This window comes from Hyperolius riggenbachi, chromosome 12, assembly GCF_040937935.1.
Source record: "Hyperolius riggenbachi isolate aHypRig1 chromosome 12, aHypRig1.pri, whole genome shotgun sequence".
Lineage (NCBI taxonomy): Eukaryota > Metazoa > Chordata > Amphibia > Anura > Hyperoliidae > Hyperolius > Hyperolius riggenbachi.
Genome location: NC_090657.1, coordinates 60,744,391 through 60,770,114, shown reverse-complemented (window position 1 = coordinate 60,770,114; position 25,724 = coordinate 60,744,391). Strand labels below are relative to the sequence as shown.

General features: G+C 44.1%; 1 protein-coding gene across 1 annotated transcript in view; it reads left to right on the top strand.

Annotated features, from left to right (window-relative positions):
• The first annotated feature begins 741 nt into the window (after positions 1 to 741).
• LOC137542517 (nicotinamide N-methyltransferase-like) overlaps positions 742 to 25,724 on the top strand; it is a 103,810-nt gene continuing 78,827 nt past the window's right edge. Inside the window, exon 1 of the mRNA XM_068264495.1 lies at positions 742 to 776. The gene's annotated coding sequence lies outside the window, so the exon portion shown is untranslated. The remainder of the gene's footprint in view (positions 777 to 25,724) is intronic.

Sequence of the window (25,724 nt, the reverse complement as noted above, 5' to 3'; positions counted from 1 at the left end):
ATCAGTTCCAGAGGTGGGAGGAAGAAGACCTTCTCCACGTGCAGCTCCCACCTGACCTCAGTGTGTACATACTATGGAACGCTCTTGATTGTCTACCTTGTTCCAGAAAGCAGACAGTCAATGAGAGCCAACAAGGCCCTGTTTCTTGTTTATGCTGTGGTGACCCCGTTACTCAATCCATTCATTTATAGCATCAGAAACAAAGAGATTAGGAAAGCTGCAAATGTGTTCTTCTGCAAATGATGACATTCTAAATATCTGCTCACATTATCAGCAGTAGAAACACTGACGTATGGTGCAGTGAGGACTCATTCCGTAAGGATGAACAGGAGATGCCTGTCCTATGGCTGGGATATCTGGTTGGTCAGAATTTGTGCTCTGTTCTGTGCCACATGGTTCTCATTGTGCAAGGCACCTATTATCTTATCTACAACAACTTCTGATGGTCTCCTTCGTATGTTAACAAGAAAATCATTTCTTCTTTTAACCCCCTTGGCGTTATAATTCTCTCCAGATTTTAGGGTCTAAAAGTGGTTCAATTTTTTTTGCACCCTTTTAGACCATAAAACCTGGAAAAAAAATCATGCTGACAGGGAGAATGGTTTCCACAACCATTCACCTCCCTGGCTTCTGCACTGCAATTTTCCCTCCATCCTCCAGGTGGCGCTGCAACTCTAAAGTGAGATTGCCGGCTGTCATCATGACGATCTCACCAGGAGGAAGCAGAGCCTTGGAGGAGTGGAAGAAGAATGGCTGCCGACGGGATCCCCTGGGAGGTATGTAGAAACACCCGCTGCATGCTTGCTCTGCAGACAGCCTCTGGCGGCCACCCCGAGCAGAAGTCAGGATTACCGCTCTGAGCTGCAGTTTTCTGACCTGACCCTAGCTCGGGATTACCGCCAAGGAGGTTAAGTAGGCTTTTATAAGTGGCTCCAATCTCATCAAGGTTTTAAACTGTTTCTAGTTGCAAACTAAATCCTAGGTAAACCCAAAATTTAACAAGGCAAATTTAGTAGAGCTTCCTCTCCTCTGGCTGTAGTTAGTGGGTGGGTCAGTAAGGTGTGAACAACATGAGACACACAAAGTAGGCTACATTTTAGTTAAAGGAATAACATAATTTGATCCACGTATTCACCTTTATTGCTGGTTAGTTAGTGTCTCTAGATTAGTCCATGATATCCATGGGGGTTTAAGATTAGGCAATGTTCTGTTAGGTAGTGCAATATGTGTGTATTTTCATTCATTGAGATATATACAGGTACAATCATACCCATAAAATTGGTGTGTTTAGCTCAATATGATTAAACAGTGAAGCATATTTTTTTTGCAATAAATGGTTCTCTCCTTTTTTGAGTGCAGCTATGCTGCTTTGTTCTTTGATTCTATAGTTTTTACCAGTGCCAGCACCAGGGAGGTTTAATCTATAAATATATTGAACTTTTTTAGAGCAATTTTTTGTTGTGAATAACAATTTGCATTTTTTTTTCAGAGCTGTAGGGAGGCAGGAGAGACCATCTATTTCAGAGCTATTACTTTCCTAGCCAAAAATAGAATTTCCCTTAGGGAAGTTTGTTGAAACCATGAGTGCTACCAGCAAATGCGTTTACTGGTGTACATTTCCAAATCTTGACCCGTATGCAATTACATTTTCCTCCTTAGTTTTCTCCTAGAAGATCATTCTTCATCTTCTCTTTGCAATACCCATAATGCTCTTTGCAATTGAAAAAGTCACATGGACAGGTAAGTTTTACTTCAGGTCTATATTTGCATCTAATACTTATTAAAGGTTACCAGAGCCGAAGTATATAGGAGAAAACAGAGGGAGCTGGCATGTATGGTGAGCAGTCCTGATGCACATCACTCCTCCTTTCTACTTTCTTCCCCTCCGATGCTCCTAATTCCCCCCAGACCCTCTTCATGGTCGTCGGAGTCGGGCATTACTGCCCCTGCGCTGGCCCAGCTGCACGTGTCCTACAGTGTGTGACCATGGCTGGGAGCACTCTGCACATCAGGGTGACATCACAATTATGTCACCCGCATGCGCAGAGCACCCCTGGCCCTGGTTGAGCTCTGTAAGATGCACGCAGCTGGGCCAGTGCAGGGGCAGTGATGCACGACTCCGGCGACCCGGAAGAGGGTGCAGAGGGGCAAAAAGGGGCATTGGAGGAGCAGAAAGGCGAATGGGGCAGCGGTGGGCATCAGAACGGCTCACCATACATGCCAGCTCTCTCCGTTTCTCCTATATACTTCGGCTCTGATATCCTAAGTATCAGTTGCAACTATAGACAAAGTAAGACCTCCCTGGCCATGTGACTTTATTATACCTATTAAAAACAGAAGTTTGACTTCTTAAAACAGAAGGTATTTTCAATTAACAAGGTTGGAGTGAGCGCATGATGGCTTCCACAGTGCATCGCTGCTGAGTATGCAAATCATCCTTCGTTGTCCCTGTAAGCTAGCCACACCTCCAGAAGAGTTTCAGTTTGTTAATTATACAGAGCCACAATAATCCAACATGCCTACAGACTGTTTTGGATTGGTTAAACCTCATCAGCACTTGGCATGGATTAATGTGGCTCTGTGGGGTAGGACTTGAAACACCCAACCAGAACTCCTACGAGTGTGTAAGGGGCTGAAAGAGATCAAAAAGCGCAGTCACAGTAGAAGCCTTCCGATCAGGTTATAGTGGAAATAGAACGGGTCCACTCCACAGGTGTGAGTCCCGTGCACAGTAGACTGGAACGGTGGGACTCGGCTATTTCCCAGGACCACTCCACGCCGATTGGCGTGAATGGCTCTGGGCGGTGATTTCAGGGGTTTGTGCATGCATTTCCGATGGAGTGATGGAGCTCCGCTCTGCCTTCAGTCTCCCAGCGGCGATCACTGCTCAGAGACTGTTAGACGGCAAAACCACCGTCTATTAACATTGTACAACGCAGCGATCTGAGGTAGCGCTGTACAGGGACAGCCGTGTCACTCGGCTGTCCCCTCCAGAGGCACAAAGGTAATTCGCTGTCATAGGCTTCAGCTGATCGCACTGATTGGCTGGCGGGGGGAGGGAGGATTATGAAAATTAAAAAAATAGAAGAGTTTATTTAAAAAATATTAAGATAAATATTAATATTTAAACATCCTGGCAGCGATTTTAGCCCACCAACAAAGAGCTCTGTTGGTGGGCAGAAAAGGGGGGGGGGAATCACTTGTGTGCTTAGTTGTGCGGCCCTGAAGCGAGGCCTTAAAGCTGCAGTGGCCTATTTAGTAAAAAATGGACTGGTCACTAGGGGGGGGGGGGGGTTTACACCGCGGTCCTTAAGTGGTTAATCTCATTTGCTCGATACATGCAAAAAGAAAAAAATACGAAATCTATACTTTTGTAAGCCAGTTGTCTTGACTCATTAAAACTGTTTATCGTAAAAATAAATACATTTGTGTAATAAATAAGGCTATTAGGAACAATGTTAAGATACCTCTTAATTTGCTCAGAGATCTAAAGCATTGCACCTCTGGGATTCTTCCCTTCTATTAAAAGGCTTAAAAATCAGCTCTCATTGCAGAGGCTCTCATCCTTTCAAAAAGACTAAGAACACGGTGTAGCTGTTTCATATCCGTAAGGCAAGATGCTCATGTTCTAGGCTGGTGCATTTAAAACCCTTCCTACAGGATGAACATTTTTGGTTTCAAAACTATTATCAGATGTGAAGTTGTAGATTATTATACATATAAACATGTATAAACCTAATGCTGTGTAGCCATTTCGGGAATCTCCTGCTGACTTTGTAACACCAGACCCCTATGCATGAATCTTGTCAAATTCATAATACTTATTTTAGCAATCCAGTAGCTATTTTGCATTATTTGACCAAAATAGTTGTGCTTTAGTTTAGTTCTCTTTCTTCAGGTGTACAAGCTGGGGTTATTTGGTTACTCAATGATTTTAGCTTTGATCCTTCACCGGTTTACAGAAGTATCAAGTTTAAAAGCATTTTATATCACAACTCAGTTTTTGTCAAGATCCAATACGCCTCTGGCATTTTCTGCTAGGGGCGTAACTACATGGGCAAGGGCGTAACTAGACTTAATAGGGCCCCCCCCCCCTTGGTCCCCAAACCACATGAGAGTTGCATGATTGTGAGCTCAGAGGTGGCCTTAGAGTACGCGGGGCCTGGGGCGAGTGTCATATGCGGGGCCTAGAGACGTGCTGTGGGACACACACACTGTATAGGTTAGATAGGTAGGTGCCTCCAGTATAGGTTAGATAGGTAGGTCCCCTGCAGTATAGATTTGATAGGTAGGTGCATGCAGTATAGGTTAGATTGGTTAGGTGCCCTGCAGTATAGATTAGATAGGTAGGTAGGTGCCCTGCAGTATAGATTAGATAGGTAGGTAGGTGCCCTGCAGTATAGATTCGATAGGTGCCTGCAGTATAGATTAGATAGATAGGTGCCAGCCTGCCGTACAGATTAGATAGGTAGGTGCCTGCAGTATAGATTAGATAGGAAGGTGCCTGCAGTATAAAATTAGATAGGTAGGTGCCCCGCAGTACAGGTTAGATATTAAGGTGGCTGCAGTGCAGCCTGCAGCGGTGGGGAGAGTAGTTAAAACTCATGTGTCTTCCTCCAATCCTAACAGCTCCCTCTGTGGTGACATGCGGTCACGTCATCATAGGGGGCGCTCTTACCAATACACAGATGCTGGGAGAGGAAATAGATGGTAGCTCTGAAGATCGGAGGAAGACACTTGAGTTTTAACTACTAAGCCCACTCTCCCCACCGCTGCAGAGGGTGCGATTGCCCCACTTGCCACCCCCAAAGGCCGGCTCTGTGTGAGCCTGAGAATGGCAGCAGAGAGTATTCTGCTGTGAAGCAGTGTCTAGAAGGAGGAAAAAAAATTAGACACTCTCGTTACTCGCTACTCTGCATGGTGGGAGGAAGTGGTTAGGACGGTTTTTGTGAGCGAACAGGGAGGTTTTCTTGCTTATTGGCTGCACTTCCGGTTGGGGAGAGAAAGGAGGAGGGGCCCCCAAAGCCTCTGCTGGGCCCCCTGCGATGGGGGGGGGGGGGTTGTCGCAGGTATGATTGCTATGTCCATGTTCAGGCGAACAGCCCCTCTGACCACAAAGGGCCCCAGAACTGTAAGGGGGTCTCAATCATTACGACTTCACCCTTCTGATAAAGGGGTCCACCCCTCAGATCAGGCGTTTTTGTGGGTCACCAGGGGGAGGCTAGAGAAAGGGTATGAACACTGGGGGGCCCCCATCAAAGCTTTACTGGGGAGCCCATAATTTGTAGTTATGCCCCTGTTTTCTGCCATAGAGTGCATTTATAAAGTATTTTACCTAACCCTGCTGCAGACATTTATGCTTGTTTTCTTAATATTGTATACAATGAACAGAGGCGCCAAAGGTATAAGATTAGATTAAATGAGCTTAAAAACCTACTTAAATGGCAAAATTGAAGAAGTGGTGGTCTTACCTCTCTCAAGCAGACACGACAACGACTGCGATTCAGACAGTCAAACACATTTATTAGGAACTCCAAAAAGAAATGCAACACGTTTCACAGGTTCAACCTCGCTTCATCAGGCAATATAGGAAGCAGTATCAAACAATCTGCACAAGGATTCAAGTTAAGCGCCTCTGTTTTCTTAATATAGTCATGTTGTAAAATTACACAATATAGTCATGTTGTAAAATTACACAATTGTCCCACCTATGGAAAAATGGTTGTATACCGTCTTCATGGATGGTTTTACAAGTTGTACAAAGAATAAGTTCCATGCAATGCCTTCTTTGCTTACTGAGATCAAAGCAGGCTGCACACTTGTCATAGCGATCCGGTGATCACGTTCTCCACGTGCGATTTTCCACGTTCATTCACAATTTTTTGAGGACTATTATATTTAGTAATGTTGTGACTATTGTAATTAGTAATGTGTACATCATGCGGGAAAATGCAGAAGGCTAGGCTGTCCTATTTTAAATCGTAGTAAAGATGTGACCGTGGAACACGAATGTACGTGAACAACGTGCAAGTCCTGAGCGGTCCATTGACCAATGTGTAACCCTCGAGTGGTCAATTGGCTTCCATGGCCAGCGTGGCAGTGGCATATTGCCGTGCACGAATAAGTGTGCTCTCTGCCTAAGACAGAGGGTGACCGATAAGGAATACAAGAAGATGGGGAAATTCAGTAGTCATTGCACCATCCACCTTTTACCTCCTCCCACCTAATCAAAGATATTTAGGTCTGTAAAATAAAACCTGCACTACTCATGAGCACACATGACAAACAGAACAATATGATAACCCAAAGAGAAGCCATAATTGGTGAAGACTTTAAAATTGAAAAAACAAAAACCACACTCCAGGACAGAGAAATGTTGGTATTTTTATTGCATAAATATTTATTTTAACAACTAAAAGAGATGTAGAAATATAATACGCTAATTATCAGAGGAGCACATAGGCTAGGTGCACACATAGCAGAAACGCTAGCAATGGGGAAAACACTGCATTTTTGCCACTAATGAAAGTCTATGGGCCGCAGGAAAAATGCATGCGTTTTTGATGTGAATCTCCAGCGAAGGATCGGCACCACAACCAGTATTAATAGCTCAAATACTTTATTTAGATCATCTGGTCTTTTAATGATCTAAATAAAGTATTTGAGCTATTAATACTGGTTGTGGCGCCGATCCTTCGCTGGAGATTTGGATTGTGACCCCATGGAACAGGGGAGAGGATCAAGGCACACATTTGAAAACTTGAGCCCATAGGTGGGTGCTCCCAGGATCAGGTTTTGATTGCGTTTTTGATGTGTGCGTTTCGAAAACCGCAGGTTTTGTTGCATATAGTTTTCAAAAACACATGAAAAATGCACATAATGAAAGTGAATAGAAATGAGTTTTCAATTCGTTTTGTGTTGTATTTCCGCTTCCTGTTGTCTTCCTAGTGATTTGCATTAAATGCAAAATGAAAATGCATGAAAAAAAGCATACAAAAACAAATGCGTTTTTATATGCAAATTGCAAAACGCATTAAAATGCATGCAAAACGCTTGAAAAACGCATCTGCGGTAAAAAACACAAACGCACCAAAAATGCACAAAAAAATGCAGCAGAGAAAAAAAAAAAAAAAAAACCCTGCACACAACATTAACCGCTTGCTGCCCGCGTTACGCCAGTAGGCGTGGCCGCGGCGGCAGCCCCAGGACCAGCTAACGCCAATTGGCGGAAAGTCCTGGGGCAGCAGTTTACGGGGGATCACGCGCACGGTGCGCGCGCATCTCCCGCTTGGTGGGCGGAGCTGAGCTCCGCCTTCAGTCTCCTGTTACACGGCGAAACCGCCTTGTATTTACATGTGCAGCGCTGCGATCAGCAGCAGCGCTGCACTGGGGACAGCCGTGTGACACGGCTGTCCCCATGGGGGACAAGAGAGCGATCGCCTCTCATAGGCAGAAGCCTATGACAGCCGATCGCCGTGATTGGCCGGCTGGGGGAGGGAGGGGATTTAGAAAAAAAAAAATAAAGAAAATGTCAAATAATATTTAAAAAACAAACAAATATTTATAAAAAAAAAATAAACACAGGGGGGGCGATCAGACCTCACCAACAGAGAGCTCTGTTGGTGGGGAGAAAAGGGGGGGGGAGATCACTTGTGTGCAGAGGTATACGGCCTTGCAGCTTGGCCTTAAAGCTGCAGTGGCCAATTAATGTAAAATTAGGCTGGTCACTAGGGGGGTTTACCACCATGGTCCTCAAGAGGTTAACATACATGACATAAAACACAGCTTTTCATGTTATGTTATGTGTGCACCCAGCCATATGGTGTTGCTCTTAAATAGCTTGTGTATGTGTTTAATGGTCCTCAATGGGAAGGACTTATGATCTTACACTGTACCTATATGTACCTGCATGTGCTGAGTTACAGGGTTGCTTGTGAGTTAGTCATTTTTGCACTGAAAACGCCATTTTCAATTTGAAGAAACATTTTGTGAAAATATGTTTTTTTTTTTTTTGTTGTTTTTTTTTTTTTTGGCGCCCAGAATACTCACCATTTGCTGCAGCACTATATTGACCTGATGAAGCGGTTTGTTCCGCGAAACGCGTTGTCCTAGGTGCTTACTATCATTAAAAACTTTCAAATTCATCCTACCGAGTGGAGTGTCCATTCTAGCAGTAGGAGGCGCCCTACATATTATACATTAATTGTTATAAGTACGCACAAGTACAAACATTACAACAAGGGCGCCTCCTACTGCTATCTAACCTTAAGTCTAACATCCCACGCTGTGGGAGTGTTATTTCCCGCCACAATCCGTGGCAGGTAACATTTTTCGAAGGAGCTGCGACCACGAACCGCAAAGACCGAGTGGAGACGGGCTTTCTCCACCTGCGTACACGAGTGGTTGCCTCTCCAAGCAACCTACACTTGTGAGTAACCTTATTTGTATATCTTGATCGTTTCGCAAGGATAATACACTATAGGGGCTCCCGGTGTCTCTGTGGTTTTTTTCGTTTTTTTTGTTACACAGTATTTTGTGAAAATAGCTTATATTTTTGCGTTAACTTTTTTCACAAAAGTGCAAAAAAAACCTATATTTTACAGTGAAAATGTGGGAATTGTTTTTTCATATAACAGAAGTAATTGGTATCAAGTGTAATCTTCATAGAATACTTTATTATATCAAAAAAAGGGGATTAAAAAAGGTCAAATGCATCTAAAAACTAGGGAAGATATGCAGAGTATACATATGTAACATACTTGGCCGGCCATAACATTGCACACAGGGGCGTAACTAGACATCACTGCCCCCCCCCCCCCCGCAAAACTTTGGATGGGGCCCCCCACCAGCCTCGCTTTCTGCACAGGAAAACTGAGGACCAATGTGTTTTCCCCATGCAGATACAAACATCTAGACTTAAAGGAAATGTCAGGCAATCTGTGCTACCCTCAGATCTACTTACCCGGGGCTTCCTCCAGTCCCTCGTCACAGCTCTGCACCCAGTACATACACACACACACAGCCGTATTATTTTACTACATGAGAGCACATACTATATGGAGGAACAACAATGACATGCTGAACATAAGATACAGTATTCACTGTAACTTTGGCAAAACATTCAGAATGTCACTGATTGATACTCTTATTACAACAGAACTTGGACTCCAAGTGAGACAACAAGCTCTCAATGAAGCAGCAACAGTAAGGGCCCTTTTCCACCAGCGCGTTTGCGCTAGCTGAATCGCAAAACCGCAAACCGCTAGCGATTTTACAATCGCTACGGTTTGCTTTTTAACATAGGAATCGCGGTAGGTCATTTCCACTACCGCGATTCGCTTTTGTCGGGAACGCGAACGCGCGGCGGAGCGATAATTGCCGCGATTTTGCTATGCAGTGCATAGCATAGCAAAATCGCGGCGGCGAACGTCGGGGAATCGCCGGTAATTGCGATTCAGCAATCGCTAGCGTTCAGCGTGAACGCTAGCGATTGCAAGTGGAAAAGGGCCCTTAGACATCAACCTCCACACTGAGTTGTAAAAGTATTCAGAGGGCATAAAGTCATTAGCCTGTGTGATAAGAATCTTGGATCCCTTCTGCTGAAAAGGGAACGTCTAAAACTTTTTCAAAATGTGATTTTTTTTTTAGGGTTGTACATCAAGTCTTTAGAACTTTGCTGCAGTGTGAGACAGATGTTTTTTGCGAACCCCAGGGAGCAGGGACAGTGTACAAATTCCAAAGTGTGTGTGATTCCTTATCTGTGTGGTGGACACATGCAGTCAATATAACAATGCTGTGAGAGCAGAATACGTTTTTTTTCTCCATGCCTTAAGGTCCGTACACCCGCCGGACTGCAGGCAACGACGGGTCCGTCGTCACCTCCTGCTGGGTGGGCGTTCCAGCAACAGTCCGGCATGTGTACAGTCTGTCTGCAGACTGATACGGCTGTTTCTGAGCGATCCGTCGAACAGTCGTATCAGTCCGCCGACAGACTGTACACACGCCGGACTGTCTGCTGAAAACCCGCCCAGCGGGAGGTGACGACAGACCCGTCATTGCCTGCAATCCGGCGTGTGTACGGACCTTTAAGCTGTCAGTCTCTCAAACTTTTCCCCCCACGGGCCCCTTGTGGCCCCCTGTGGCATCTGGACCCCCCTGCGGAGGCATCCCTTGCAGGGTCTATTGTTACGCCCCTGATCGCACACATCCACTCACTAAACTCATACAGACTACCCCCATACAGCCTAATAAGAGTTCAGCGCTGAGACATATCACATGGGATAAGTGTATTAAAGTCAACAGAATCTCCGTAGTGAATTTGCTGCTAGTGGACCTCGGAAAATAGGTCCTTTAGCTGTGAGAAAGTATCTTAACTGCATCCCCTGAGATTTTTAGAATAGTGGGTCCTAGACCGCTTATGACAGCTAAATGTGCGGCCAAGTATGTTACATATGTATACTCCGCAATATATGTCTTCCCTAGTTTTTAGATGCACTTGACATTTTTAATCCCCTATTTTTGATATAATAAAGTAATCTATGAAGATTACACTTGATACCAATTACTTCTGTTATAGGAGTTCTAAGTTCTGGTTGTGTTCATGGCAGTTTGACAGAGTCAAATTTAGCTCAGTGGCTTGGAGGCTAGGTTTGCATGCCCCAGGCCTTGAGCTGCATGATCTGCCTACTGTGATGGATCTTTAAATCTATTGGGAAATTTTTTTTTTACCATAAACATTTTTACAACAAAAACACAAAAGATCACTTTTTTTTTTACTGTGAAGAAAGAACGCAACAAAAACCAAAACTTATTTTCGATGGCATTTTGGCGGAAAAATCAAATTGAACATTGTTTTCATGAAAATGAACGTGAAAAAAATATTGGCATTTTTGCTCATCACTGCTGAGTTATCCTCAGCCACTAACTAGAAAGTAATCTAACAAACAGGGGCACAGCAGTTGCCTTAGCAGTCATGGTGGTTGCTATGGAGCCCGAGAGCAGCAGGAAATTTGAGCACTGAAGTTGGGTGCCACCACAGGCGCCTATACAAATATCGGCAAATGTGGGAAAATAGCACTCACGCCTGCTATTTGTAGCCACAGCTAGCATAGCAGGCTGCCCCTTGCACCCACTATTTATCAGGTGCATCCAGTACCCAATTTTTCCCCGTTCGCCAATATTTGCATGGGCACCTATGGTGGGCGGTGCCCAAACTTACTGTGGCACTCAATATTTTTAGTTTTTGCAGCGGATTACTGACGGTGGATGGTTAAGGTTAGGAATGGGGATGTTTCAGGTTAGGCATCAGGAAGGGGAGTTTTAAGGTTAGGCATCAGCAAAGGGGGTTTCAAGGGTATGCGGCGTGGGGGGTGGTTTAAGGTCAGGTGTCGGGGAGGGGGGGGGGGGGTAAGGCATCAGCGGGTGGTGGTTAGGAGTGGCATCTGAAGGAGAAGAGTTTTGGGATTTGCACCATTATTTTTGGGTGCTGCCGTAGGTACCCATTAAAAGGCGTCTACCTTTACCCACAAGTCAAAAACTGGACACTAGCACAGTTAATTTATTTGCTGCTGCAATGTGCATACCTGCACAGTTCCAAGACTACAGGAATGCTTGTTATTTGTACACAGGAATGGTGATGAACAGGTGTAAAAATCACAAAATGGGAAGTTGGAGAAATTTTCATATATAATATACTTAGGCTCAACACTAAAATAGATTGGGCCTGATTCACAAAGCGGTGCTAACCCAGTTAGCACGCCTAAAAGACTTTAGGCGTGATAACCATTGCACCAGGCTGGTGAAAAGCCAGTTTAGGTGTGATAAGTTTAGGCATGCTAAGTTTAGATAAGTTTAGATCGCACTCAAAGTCCTGCACGCAAAGCAGCGCCATTAAACTCTATGTGAAGTGCACCAGACTTTGCTACCGCAAAACTTTTGATCAGCTGTGCACTGCGGTGCTAACCCAGTTGGTGCTTAAACTTATCATGCCTAAAAACTTATCATGCCTAAACTGAGTTTAGGCATGATAAAGGGCTTTTCACCAGCGTGCTAACTGTTAGCACCGCTTTGTGAATCCGGCCCATTGTCTCAACAGAAATATTACATATTGCAAATTAATGTTGAATTGTTGTATTGAAGCCTCACATGCTCCGTTGGCAAAGTTTATTCACAGAAAACAAGTTTGTTTTCTTGTATTGTCAAAATTAAATGATGGGGCTTAGAGAGACACTAAAGCGAAAAAAAAAAATATGATACAATGAACTGCATGTGTTGTACGGATAATTACCAGAACATTAGTAGCAAATAAAATATTCTCATATTTTTATTTTCAGTTATATAGTTTTTTTATAACATGGTTTCATTCTCTAATATTTGCAGTTTACGCACAACTCAGCATGCTAAATGATTTTACAGAGCAGGCCAGTGAACTTTTGACCTGTCCTCTGCAGAGAAAAAGAAAATACAGTCGCAGACAGTTGACATAATAAGCTTCAGAAGACAGAGCTCTCTGTGACTTTGAGGCGGGGGGACACACTTGACTGTTTTCGTACGAGTTTTCTGCACAGAAAAACTGAGAACTGATGTTAATCAATGGACTAGTTCACACTTTATGCTTTTTTTCGAACGCAGAAAAAAAACTGACATTCTGCATCATGGTTCTGCACATTTTTGTCAGTTATTTCTATCAATTACATTAGCTGCTGTGAAGAAACGCACACATGTTTCTGCTTAGAAACACACTTGGTGTGCAGAAAACATACGCAGAAAAACGCACACAGAAAACTGAAAGACAAGTGTGTTCCCAGCCTCAAAGTCGTGGAGCTCAATGGCTCTTTTGCATAGATAACAACTGGAGTTTCTTAACTCTTCCTGTACTGGAGACAATATTAGACTTACAAGTATGTCTCTGCTCCTATTGTTTTATTTCTTAGCTGTGCTACACATACAAATCATATCATAATTGTTTTTCGCATCAGTGTCTCTTTAAAGGCAACCTGAGACAAAAGACGTCTCAGGTTCATACTCACCTGGGGCCTCCTCCAGCACCCTTGAGGCTGCTTGGTCCCTCGTCATCTCCCTGGGCCACACCTGTCCCCCCGCTGTACGGCCTGGTACCGTGACCAAGTTGCGATTCATTGCACATGGACCTACCGGCTGGGTGCACGCCCCATCATGCTCCCGAAGACGGGAGTGTTTTGCAACTGCACAGTAACTACTGCACAGGTGCAAAACACTCCCAGCCACAGGAGGATGATGGGTGAGCGCACAGCCATGCTGGGCATGTGCGACGAAGGGCGATTCGGCCAGAATACTGGACCATCCAATGGGGGACAGGTGCCGCCTGAGGAGACAGCGAGGGACCAATTAGCCTCAAGGGGGCTGGAGGAAGCCCCAGGCGAGTATAAAACCTGAGAGGTAGTTCATCTCAGGTGCACTATAAAGCAGGGGTCCCCAACCACCGGGCCACGGCCCACTGCCGGTCCGTGGGCAGTTTCCAGCTGGGCCGCGGCAGGTCTGGCCTCTCGCCCCCCTCCCCCCCGCTCCTGTCACCTTATGAGCTGGCGGCCGCTTCCTGTCACAGATTCCCCGTAGCCGCTCTCCTCTGTAAAGCATCTCCTATTACACCAGCGCTTCCTGCGCAGCTGCTGTTAGGAGGGAAGGAAGCGGGGCAGCGGCTTCCTGTAGCGGCGATCGCCGTTACCATGGAAACCGCTGTCTCACTACCTTCCCTCCTTACAGCAGCCGTGCAACGCGCTGCTGTAACTAGAAGATGCTGCACAGAGGTGAGCCGCTATGGGAATCTGTGACAGGAAGCGGCCGCCAGCTCATAAGGTAACAGGAGCGGCGGCCGCGGGGGGAGTGGGCTACACTGGGGCACTATACTAGCTATCCTGGGGCACTATACTAGCTATACTGTGGTACATGGGGCACTATACTAGCTATACTGGGGCACACTGGGCACTATACTAGCTATACTGGGGCACACTGGGCACTATACTAGCTATACTGGGGCACACTGGGCACTATACTAGCTATCCTGGGGAACTATACTCGCTATACTGGGTCACACTGGGCACTATACTAGCTATACTGGGGCACACTGGGGACTATACTAGCTATCCCGGGGCACATAGGGCACTATACTGGCTATACTGGGGCACATGGGGCACTATTCTAGCTATACTGGGGCACACTGGGCACTATACTAGCTATCCTGGGACATTATACTAGCTATAATGGGGCAAATGGGGCACTATACTAGCTATCCTGGGGCACATAGGGCACTGTACTAGCTATACTGGGGCACATGGGGCATTATACTAGCTATATTGGGGCACTATACTAGCTATACTGGGGCACTATACTAGCTATACTGGTGCACACGGGGCACTATACTAGCTATACTGGGGCACACTGGGCACTATACTAGCTATACTGGGGCACACTGGGCACTATACTAGCTATCCTGGGGCACTATACTAGCTATACTGGAGCACATGGGGCACTATACTAGCTATACTGGGGCACTATACTAGCTATACTGGGGCACATGGGGCACTATTCTAGCTATACTGGGGCACACTGGGCACTATACTAGCTATCCTGGGGCACTATACTAGCTATCCTGGGGCACATGGGGCACTATACTAGCTATACTGGGGCACTATACTAGCTATACTGGGGCACATGGGGCACTATACTAGCTATACTGGGGCACTACACTAGCTATACTGGGGCACTATACTAGCTATACTGGGGCACACGGGGCACTATACTAGCTATACTAGGGCACTATACTAGCTATCCTGGGGCACATGGGGCACTATACTAGCTATATTGGGGCACTATACTAGCTATACTGGGGCACAGGGGGCACTATACTAGCTATACTGGGGCAAATGGGGCACTATACTAGCTATACTGGGGCACTATACTAGTTATACTGGGGCACTATACAAGCTATCCTGGGGCACATGGGGCACTATACTAGCCATACTGGGGCACACTCAGCACAATACTAGCTATACTGGGTTACTATACTAGGTCACTATACTAGCTATACTGGGGCAACTATACTTGGTCACTTTGATACTAATTATACTGGGGCACTATACTAGCTGTACTGGGGTAACTAGACTCCCTACACTGGGGCAACTGTGCTTGCTGTGCCGCCGCGAATACACCCCTCCCCCCGAGAAAATTTTGAACGGTTAGCGGTCCCCGGGCCGAAAAAGGTTGGGGACCCTTGCTATAAAGGACCACTATTGCGAAGAGTTTAAAATTCAAGTGTATTAATTCACATAAGATGTACATTTATCCCAGAGCAAGATGTTCTATAAATGTCTTCTTTCCAATATTGCTTTAATTGCTTTAAATTCACAGTAGGTGGTAAAAATCGAACAGTTCTGACTGGTTTGGGACCAGTCCATCTCTTTATGGGGAATTCTCAGGGTTGTTATTTTTTTTTAAAGTAACTTACTGAACTGCAGTCCAAATGCCAAGAGTACAAATTAGTATGAAGGATAATTATCATCTTTGCATAGATCCTTTAAAGATCTTTTGTAAAGAATAACATTAATACTGACAATCACCTATTAGGAGAGAACCATTAGGAAACCATTGTAAAGGCAGGTGGGGAGATTTTCCTGACCCCACTCCGGAATAAAAAGTCGCTCTCTGTAGATGAGAAAAAGGGGTTCAACCCTCCACCCAGGGTGGACTCAATATTATGCAGTAGAACAGAGGCACCAAGAGGGAAAAAAGGAAGCTAAATGAGCTTAAAAAACAAATTCTTGGTAAATAGGAGGAGGTAGTGGTGGACTTACCTCCTCCAAGTAGCATATGTAGTCAGTAGAAGAGCCAGGCACCTCTGCCTGGCTCTTCTACTGACCATATATGCTATTGCTCCGTTGTTGTTGCCTGATGACGCGGGATCAAACCTGCGAAACGCGTTGCATATTTGGCGTTCATAAAAATATATATTGACTGTCTTTTCTACAGTCGTTGTGTGTCTACTTGGAGGAGGTAAGTCCACCACTACCTCCTCTATTTACCAAGAATTTGTTTTTTAAGCTCATTTAGCTTCCTTTTATCCTCTTGGCACCTCTGTTCTCCTGCATAAGATACAGTGAAAGGTATGCACTGACTGCTGTATAATGATGAGACGAATACACTTGAAATCCTATAACGAGAATCTGTTATGGAGGGCAAGTCTGCCATCCATTCAAGTAAAAGGTATGCTCTGACTGGTATAATATAATGTGCCGTCCCAAAGATGCAGTTAAAGGTACTGACTGCTGGCATAATACATTGTGCAGTTACACAGATGCAGTGAAAGGTATGCACTGACTGCTGGTATAATACAATGTGCAGTCACAGGTGCAGTGAAAGGTATGCAGTGACTGCTGGTATAATACAATGTGCAGTCACAGAGATGTAGTGAAAGGTATGCACTGACTGCTGCTATACTACAATGTGCAGTCACACAGGTGCAGTGAAAAGGTATGCGGTGACTGCTGGTGGTATGATACAATGTACAGTCACACAAGTGCACTGAAAAGGTATGCACTGACTGCTGGTGGTATGATACAATGTGCAGTCACACAGGTGCAGTGAAAAGGTATGTGGTGACTGCTAGTGGTATGATACAATGTGCAGTCACACAGGTGCAGTGAAAAGGTATGCAGTGACTGCTGGTGGTATGATACAATGTGCATAATGTGTAAATACTCAACCACGTCCTCACAATTTTGGGAAGTGATGGCACGTGCCTTCTTCTGAGCACTGTACTTTGGGCCAGTTCCGCACGAAATAACAGCAACACCACCTCGCACAGACCTGCCGGTGCCAGGTGGCCTTCCTCTGGGTCTGCCTCTACCTCTTCCTCTACCTGGTTTGTCCATTTTGTCCATCTCGGGTGGATGCTAGGTATATGCAGTGAGGTGGGTTCACTCAACCCAAAGGTAGTTATATGCACTGAGGTGAGTTCACTGAACACAAAGGTAGTTATATGCAGAGAGGCGAGTTCACTGAACACAACAGCTAGTTATATGCAGAGAGGTGAGTTCACTCAACACAAAGGTAGTTATATGCAGTGAGGTGAGTTCACTCAACACAAAGGTAGTTATATGCAGCGAGGTGAGTTCACTCAACACAAAGGTAGTTATATGCAGCGAGGTGAGTTCACTCAACACAAAGGTAGTTATATGCAGCGAGGTGAGTTCACTCAACACAAAGGTAGTTATATGCAGTGAGGTGAGTTCACTCAACACAAAGGTAGTTATATGCAGCGAGGTGAGTTCACTCAACACAAAGGTAGTTATATGCAGCGAGGTGAGTTCACTCAACACAACAGCTAGTTATATGCAAAGAAGTGAGTTCACTCAACACAAAGGTAGTTATATGCAGAGAGGTGAGTTCACTCAACACAACAGCTAGTTATATGCAGTGAGGTGAGTTCACTCAACACAAAGGTAGGTATTGCAGTAATGAGGTGGGTTAACTAAACAACAGGTACTAGTAGGTATATGCAGTACTGTGTAGTACAATGTGCTGCTCCCTGTCACACACACAGGTAGTCACTGAATGTGCTGCTGGCAGTGGCACACACTGTATGAATTAGCAATGCTGTCTATGCAACAACACAAGTGTCAGTTTGACACAAAGAAAAAAAAATCACAACAGGATTAGCTCTGAAAAGAGCCGTTGAATGAGGGGTGCTATTTAAACAATAAGATTCAGACAGGAGCAAGTTAACAAGCCAAGAGTCTGACTAATCTGTCCCTAGGAGAACAAGTCTGCAGCAGCTCGCCCTATTCTGACTAGCAGCAGGCACACAAGTGAGTGTAATGGCCGCTGGAGCCTGCCTTATATAAGGGGGGTGGGGCTCCAGGGCTGAGTGTAGCCAGATTGGCTACAATGTGCCTGCTGACTGATGTAGAGGTTCAAAGTTGACCCTCATAGAGCATTATGGGGCGAATCGAATTTCCGGGAAAGTTCGCCTTCGCCGGCGAAGGCGAACCACCCGAAGTTTGCCTGGAACCGTTCGCCGGCGAACCGTTCGGGACATCTCTACTGCTGGTGGTTTAATACAATGTGCAGTCACACAGGTGCAGTGAAAGGTATGCACTGACTGGTATAGTAATACAATGTACAGTCACACAGGTGCACTGAAAAGGTATGCAGTGACTGCTGGTGGTATGATATAATGTGATGTCACACAGGTGCAGTGAAAAAAGGTATACAGTGACTGCTGGTGGTATGATACAATGTGCTGTCACACAGGTGCACTGAAAAAGGTATGCAGTGACTGCTGGTGGTATGATACAATGTGAAGTCACACAGGTGCAGTGAAAATGTGTGCTGAATGTGCTGGCATAGTATAGCAATTAGTAAGGGCCACCTGCGACAGACAGGGCTGTATATGTAGTGTCAGTGGGCCACAAAAAAAAAAAAAAAAAAAAAAAATCACCACAAGAATATTAGCTCTCAAAAGAGCTGTTTTGGTGGTGCTTTTCAGCAACAAATATCAGCAAGGAGCAAGCTAACAAGAGCCCAACTAAAAACTTTCCCTATCTCTGCAGCAACCTCTCTCCCTTCTCTCACCAATAGCAGCAGCAGGCAGAGTGAGAAAGTGGCAGAAGCTGCTGCCTTTTATAAGGGGGGGCGGGGGAGGGGTTCCAGGAGGGAGTGCAGCCTGATTGGCTGCCATGTGTCTGCTGACTGATGTAGAGGGTCAAAGTGAAGCCCAATGATGTAGTATAGAGGGCCAGTCAAACTTGCTAAAGGTTCCCATTTCGACGCAAACGCAAATTTGCGTTCGCGCGAATAAGTTCGCATGCAAACCGTTCGGGACATCTCTAGTGAAGACAGGTTAAAAATAGATTTAATAATTTGAAGCCAATCTTTCTTCAGTTCGCAGTGCAGACAACACTGGGAGGATGCAGCATTGGTGGTCTAGTATTAGGACACATGTTTGGATGCAGCTTTTGTCCTATCAGACTTGGGTTTACCGATATTGCTTCATCTTTGCATAGGGGGTCGATATTATATCTACTTGTAATGTATTTGATATTGATATACACTGTTGTGTAAAGTGCCATGTCTGTACAAATACTATTGTCCATATATTACGACTTTCTGCAAAGTAATCTCTTTAAAAAAAAAAAATATATATTGATATATTGAAAAAATAGATTTAGCTGGTTTAGAAGGAGTTTATGCACAGAAGGAGATGACATTTTGACTACAGGTAATCTCAATAAATACTAATATCCAGCTAAATTCAAAAGTATCAAAATAGGTTTATTAAACAAAAAAAAAAAATATTTAAATGTGCATATACAACTTTAAAAACAGTATGAGATGGCCATACCACCACACAAACACTCACGTATCACACTATCGCACCCTTACAGCCTATAACACTGTTTGTACTGGTCAGTATCAGCTGATAATAGAAAAAAGGGGGCACAGTTCACACAGATTCTTCACACTGCCATGGTGCAGCATAAAGTTGGGATTCCCACAATAAACAGCTGTTAAGTGGAAATGAAGCACTAGCAGTTAGCCAAGCAGAGTGCAGTTCCAACAAGCACTTCCAGTCAGATAGCAGCAATAGAAGATATGAAGTTTCACTTAAGCAGAAAGCCAGCGAGTAGCCAAACAACAGCACAATTGCAGCAGGTAATCTTTGTAAGTAAATAGCAGCAGTGGTTTAGAAGCAGATTTGGTATTTAACGGTTTAATTTTGTATTTTGTTTACTTTGCCTTCTCTTTTGATCCCTTTTCAGGGCTTGTAGCTGGTCTCTTAATGGCTCTCGGAGGTAGCGAATTGGTGAGGGAGGCTTGTGCACAAAATGGATTTTGGATTAAAGGGCACATAGATGGAGCATTTTCCATTCCTATGGGTAGCGCTAAAAAAGATGAAATATCTATACTGTGGTTAGATTTTGTACTTATATTTGGTTCTTCTGACAAATGTAATAATCTGTGATGTGTTTGGAATTGGTATAATTCTTTTTTGTTTTAGATTTTCTTTTAGAAGGGATAGGGAGTGAAGATTAGAGATGGCCCAAACGGTTCGCCGGCGAACAGTTCCCGGCAAACTTCCATGGTTCGCGTTCGCAGAGAACCGCAAACTTTTCTGGAAGTTCGATTTACCACCATAGTGCATCATTAGGGTCAACTTTGACCCTCTACATCACAGGCAGCAGGCACAGAGAGAGCTATAGGATAAGCTTAGTTAGGCTCTTGTAGGCTTGTTAGCTTGCTCCTTGCATATTCATATTGCTAAAAAAAAAAAAAAAAAAAAAAAGCACCCCTCAACAGCTCTTTTGAGAGCTAATCTTGTTCTTGTGATCTATTTTTTTTTTTTTTTTTTGTGTGGCCAACTTGCATTATATACAGCCCTGTCAGTCAGTCGCAGTTGGCCTTTGGTGTAATTCCTACTGTGCCACTGCCAGGCCCAGCACATTCAGTGACTACCTGTGTGTGTGTGTGACAGGCAGCTGCACATTTGTTATCCCAATCACTGCACCTGTTCACTGTTCAGCGCACCTACCTACCTACCTACGTGAGCGTACGCAGTTTATACCACCAGTCATTGAACCGGTTCACGGTACGTGTGTGTGACAGGTGCACATTTGTAATACCCAGCAGCACTGCATATACCTACATGTTCAGTGCACCCACCTACCCACGTGAGTGCACGCAGTGTGATATTGAATACCACCAGTCACTGTACCTTTTCACGGTACGTGTGTGTGACAGGTGCACAGTTGTAATACCCAGCAGCACTGCATATACTTACCTGTTCAGTGCACCCACCTACCTACGTGAGCGTACGCAGTGCAATATACCACTCTGTGCATACCTGCTAACCTCCCTGGCGTTCTGATTCCCGTGGCGCTACAGCCGCGGGAAGGTTGCTTTTGCATATTTTTTTTTTACCATGTAGCTAGCCTAGCACTAGCTACATGATGCCCCCCTCCCTGCGGCGTCCCTCCCAGCCCTCCGATAGCCGCCGGCGCCTATGCCCATCAGGAAATCCTGTTCTGAACGGGATTTCCTTCAGGTAAGTATTGGGTTTCAGATAAGAGTAATGTCTTCTTGTAGAGTTTTTCCTGGTCCCCTTACAATAATGGGGCCAGTCCTAGATTGGGTATGGGTTGGTATTGGTGATATTGCTCAACTGGAGTTGCGGTTCTTGATGTGGGTTTGTATTATGTTCTTCTACAGTAGAATTATATCTGGGCTATAATTTGGTGATCTGCAGTCTAGGTCGATGTGTTCATTAAGGGTTATGTAGGTACTGGTTCCCATCTCCTATTGAGTTTGTTTATTCTCTGTAATTTACAATTTGAACTTGCTCCGTTTATTATTAAGATTATATTCTTTAGTGTCTGCATATGTCTGTAATTGAGAGTTTTGCTCTGAAATCGTAGGTCCCAGGTCCGCTAAAATAGATTTTCTATTGCTGATATTTCTCATCATCATGCCTTCTGAGCACTCATACCACTCCTCAGTGTACTCTGGGTCCTCCGGAAAAGTAGATTCCATCATGACCCAGGGCCCATGGGAAGAGATTTTATTTAATATATGTGGACTTCATTTCAACATCTACCATATTAAACCCTGTTTTGAGTAGTTTTCCAATGCATGAAACATAGGTTTTAGGTCTGGGATAGACCTTTTCTCATAGTCTCCAGATTTTTCTGTGGTATGCTCCTGTTCCTCCATATGGTAGTGAGCCAATTTAAAATTGGTCAAACAGTTTTAGCCTCTGGATGGTGCGATCTTCAAATAGATCCATTTGGAAATGTAGTAGTTTTTGGTCTTCAACCGAGTTGTCCAGTGTGACAGAAGGACATTGAGATGAGAAAACACAGGGAGCAGAGGGGGCCCAATGTAGTAGGTTGCCTAATCAATATGGAAGAAAAATTTACATGAGTTTTATACTCACAAAGGTAGGTTTCTATATAAGACAACTACTTTTGTTGACATGTGGTTTCCCCACTCGGCCTTGGTGTTGAAAGCCAAAGGACATTGTGCGTGCCAGAAGAATTGTGGCTTTCCAATATGCACTTTACCAAATTACAGTCCTTTTTTCATGTTTTCCTTCTAACAGGTAGTTCTCCTGACTATTCTTCCACTGAACTGACTGTCACTCAGTAATGAATGGTGCAATCAAACACTGATGGAAATTGTCCTTAGCTTCTTGTCTGCCTTCTTGTCTTCCTTTTTGGATTATCGTATTGCTAATTCTGGTGTTGATATTCCTCTTGTGACCACAGCCAGTGAGGTTAGCTACAGTCCCATGAATTTTAAACTTCTTCATAACATTTGCAAGTACTGGAACTTTAGACTGCTTAGAGCCTTTGGCTTCAACATGCTTGCCTATAACCTTCTTTCTACTCTCATAAAAGAACTCTCTTCTGTGTTTTCTCGGGTCCATTTTCAGCGAGGGACACACAATGATACTGAATAACCTGGGGGACTACTTAAATGTTTTAAAAAGACTATATGCCAAAAAAAAGAGAGAAAAGGCTGAATGACTGACTGCAGAATTGGACACATACATGATACTAATTGCAGAAAAAAGGTAGTCTGAAAAAATACTGAATTATGTCATTACTATTGTTATTTTTGTGTAATATTCTATTTATTATTGCTTTATATACCACCATTAGATTGCAAAAACTTATGGTGCCCATACACGGTACAATAAAAAGGTTAGATTTTCTTGTTTGACCAAAATGATCAAAACAAATGAGTCAAAAATCTATTTTTCGATCAAGAAAAACGTACGATTTATTGTTCAATAAAAGTCTGGTCGGACGTATTGGAAAAATCTTTAGATTTGATCATTTTTTTCCAGATCCAGAACAGTTAAAGCACCAACAAGCCAAGAAAGACCAACCAACTTATGACAAGTGCTAAAGCCCATAATGGAGGTGTAATGCAGAGGTTTGCAGATGGCAAGATAGCGATCATAGGACATAGTTGTAAGGATAAGACATTCAGCAACCGTTGACATCCCATAAACACAAAACTGGGAAACACATTTCACAATGGAAATTTTAATCACACCTTCAAGAATTGATTGAAATATATTAGGGACTAAATTAGTGGTAAACACCATATCACACAAGGACAAGTGCATAAGGAACAGATACATGGGCGCATGGAGCACATGGCTTTGTGATACTAGAACAATGATGAAGTTTCCACATAACGTTGTAACATAGATTGTGAGGAAGGTGAGGAAGATGGGAACTGGACGTCTAAGCATCCCAAATCCAAGTAGGGTGAATTCAGTTTCCTCTGTAGTGTTCTTCATATGGTAATTCTGCATAATTATTTCTTTGAGCCTGAAACAAAATATAATCTAGGAGATGAATAAATGGCAATGCTGTTAACTGGCTTTTATACCACACTAGCTGATGACCCAGCGTTGCTCGAGTCTGTATGGGTTTGCTGTTGGCTCTGTCCACTCTTTCTAACCTTGACATACAATCCCTCAATGACCAAGTTTGTGAGCTTTGGGGTCCTTGGCATCAATAATTTAAATTTTCCCATTGAAAGGAAGCAAATCTCATTAACTGTTTTTGGCTCCGTCCCCTTTTCTGAATTTGAACTCCAGTTACCCAACAGCTGGCAGTACCAGGTTTCAGGCCTCTGCCATGAACAGTGTAAGAATGGCAGCAAATTAAATGTTCCTCTTGAAAATCAATAGGTGAATATTTATTGCCCGTTTTAGGCTCCTCCCAGGTTCCTGAATATTAATCCCAGTGGCCATCTGTGTCATTAGACAAATATGTGTGCTGTATGATACAACCAGGATTAAATGATATTATGTCCAAGGTGTCTCAGTTCTCCAATGCTAGTGTCAGACAATGAAAAGAAGAAAGGTAGCATCCAGTGCAGCTTAGCGGTGGGATTTGACAAGTCCGATCAGAAAAAGGAGAGAGAGAAGAGAGCGCCTCTAGGGTGCAATACTTTTAATTCAGTTTGCAGATTGCAAAAGAAATGCACGTACAAGATCGCATAAATTTGCAAGAATATTTCAAATGCTCAATGTCCCACTCCTCGGACGTCACCCTTGGCCAGCGGGGTACATCAACAAGGGTATGTGGTAGGTCTGGAGTCCAGGCAAGCTCCGTGTGCTGGGTGATGATGCGTTTCGACACTTTGGTGTGTCTTTGTCAAGTCGGGATCCTTGATTTGATGCTTGGGGCAACCAATCGGGTCCCAGCTGTTGAAAAATCAAGCAAGCAAGGCCTCTGATCAAATTAAACCTTGGTGGAACTTGATTGGTCCATTTTCAAGATGCATAAATTAGTATACTAAAGTTACATAATCCTGAATTAACTCAGATTATATCCCAATGACCATTTCTAATCAGCAAACCACGGCTCGCCATATAAGATGACCGGTGATGATGCAACTATTTTTGACTAAAAATTAATTAGACCCACCCAGGAGGCAAGATTTCAGATTAGGAAATCACAGCTTTTAGGAGCTGATCCAGTGAGTAGAGATGCTCATTCGGATTTCACAGAATAGAAATTTCCGATCGGAACTTGGAAATTGGTAAATGGAACATGGAAATCGGATTTCTGTGGAAATTAACACAACTTGGTAATTTTAGCCCAATCACAGAACTCTGAAGCATTAGGCCAATTAGAGAATGCAGAGTCAACTCGGAAGCACTTGGCCAATTAGAGAATGCAAAAATGACCAATTAAACCCCCCACACTACTCGGAAATCCGAACTCTGAAACCGATCGGAAATCCGTGGAATCGGTAATCGGCATTGGTGGAAATCGGAATTTCTGCGAAATCGGAAATCTACATTTCCAGCCATCCCTACCAGTAAACTAGGAGCCAATTTCTTCTTCTGGGGAGAGGCTAATTTTCATGTTAGAAGTTTTCTCGCCACTTGATATACAATACAACAGCAAACTGCACCTGCCCTTCTTCTGTTAAGGACTAAAAACCATATGAGTCAGAGTGGTCACTACCACAGTTCCAAAGATTACAAGTTTATAGATGGGTGACAGCACTTCTTGAAATAATTTTTTTAAATCAAACCTACTCCACATAGTGCATTACTGCAGGATTATGCAGTGGAATTAAAAAAACACCTAGTGATCAGTGATGTAAAACGTGATCCACATCGTGTATTGGCCAACCAAACTCTCCCGCAGTAGTGGCAGCTCACCTAATTGAAGCCACCTCAGATCCGGGTGGGTCTAGCATTCAATGTCACAGTAAACCAGGCAATAGCAGTTCCTTTTTTGTGGTTGCCCAAAATGCCTTTTTTTCACACTCAGCCCAGAGCCCATTGCCAATCACAACAGTTGGCGATCTGCGCTTGTGGCCCAGCCAGTGATTTCCATCCAAACTCTCTATGTATCGTCAAACTAACTCCAGCCGCACATGCAAAGGAAAAAGATCTATGGCGTAGTACGTTTGTTGTAAGTGCTCACGGCTAAGTGCCCAGCACACAAGACCTTGTGCAGATCACCAACTGTTGTGATTGGCATTGGGCTCTTGGCTGAGTGTGAAAAAAGGCAGTAGTTGATTGTGGAGTATCGGTGAGAGCCAAGGATACTCCCAGAATAAAGCTTTGCCTGTGATTTTGGGCAACCACAAAAAAAGAACCGCTATTGCCTGGTTTACTGGGACATTGAATGCTAGACCCACCCGGATCTGAGGTG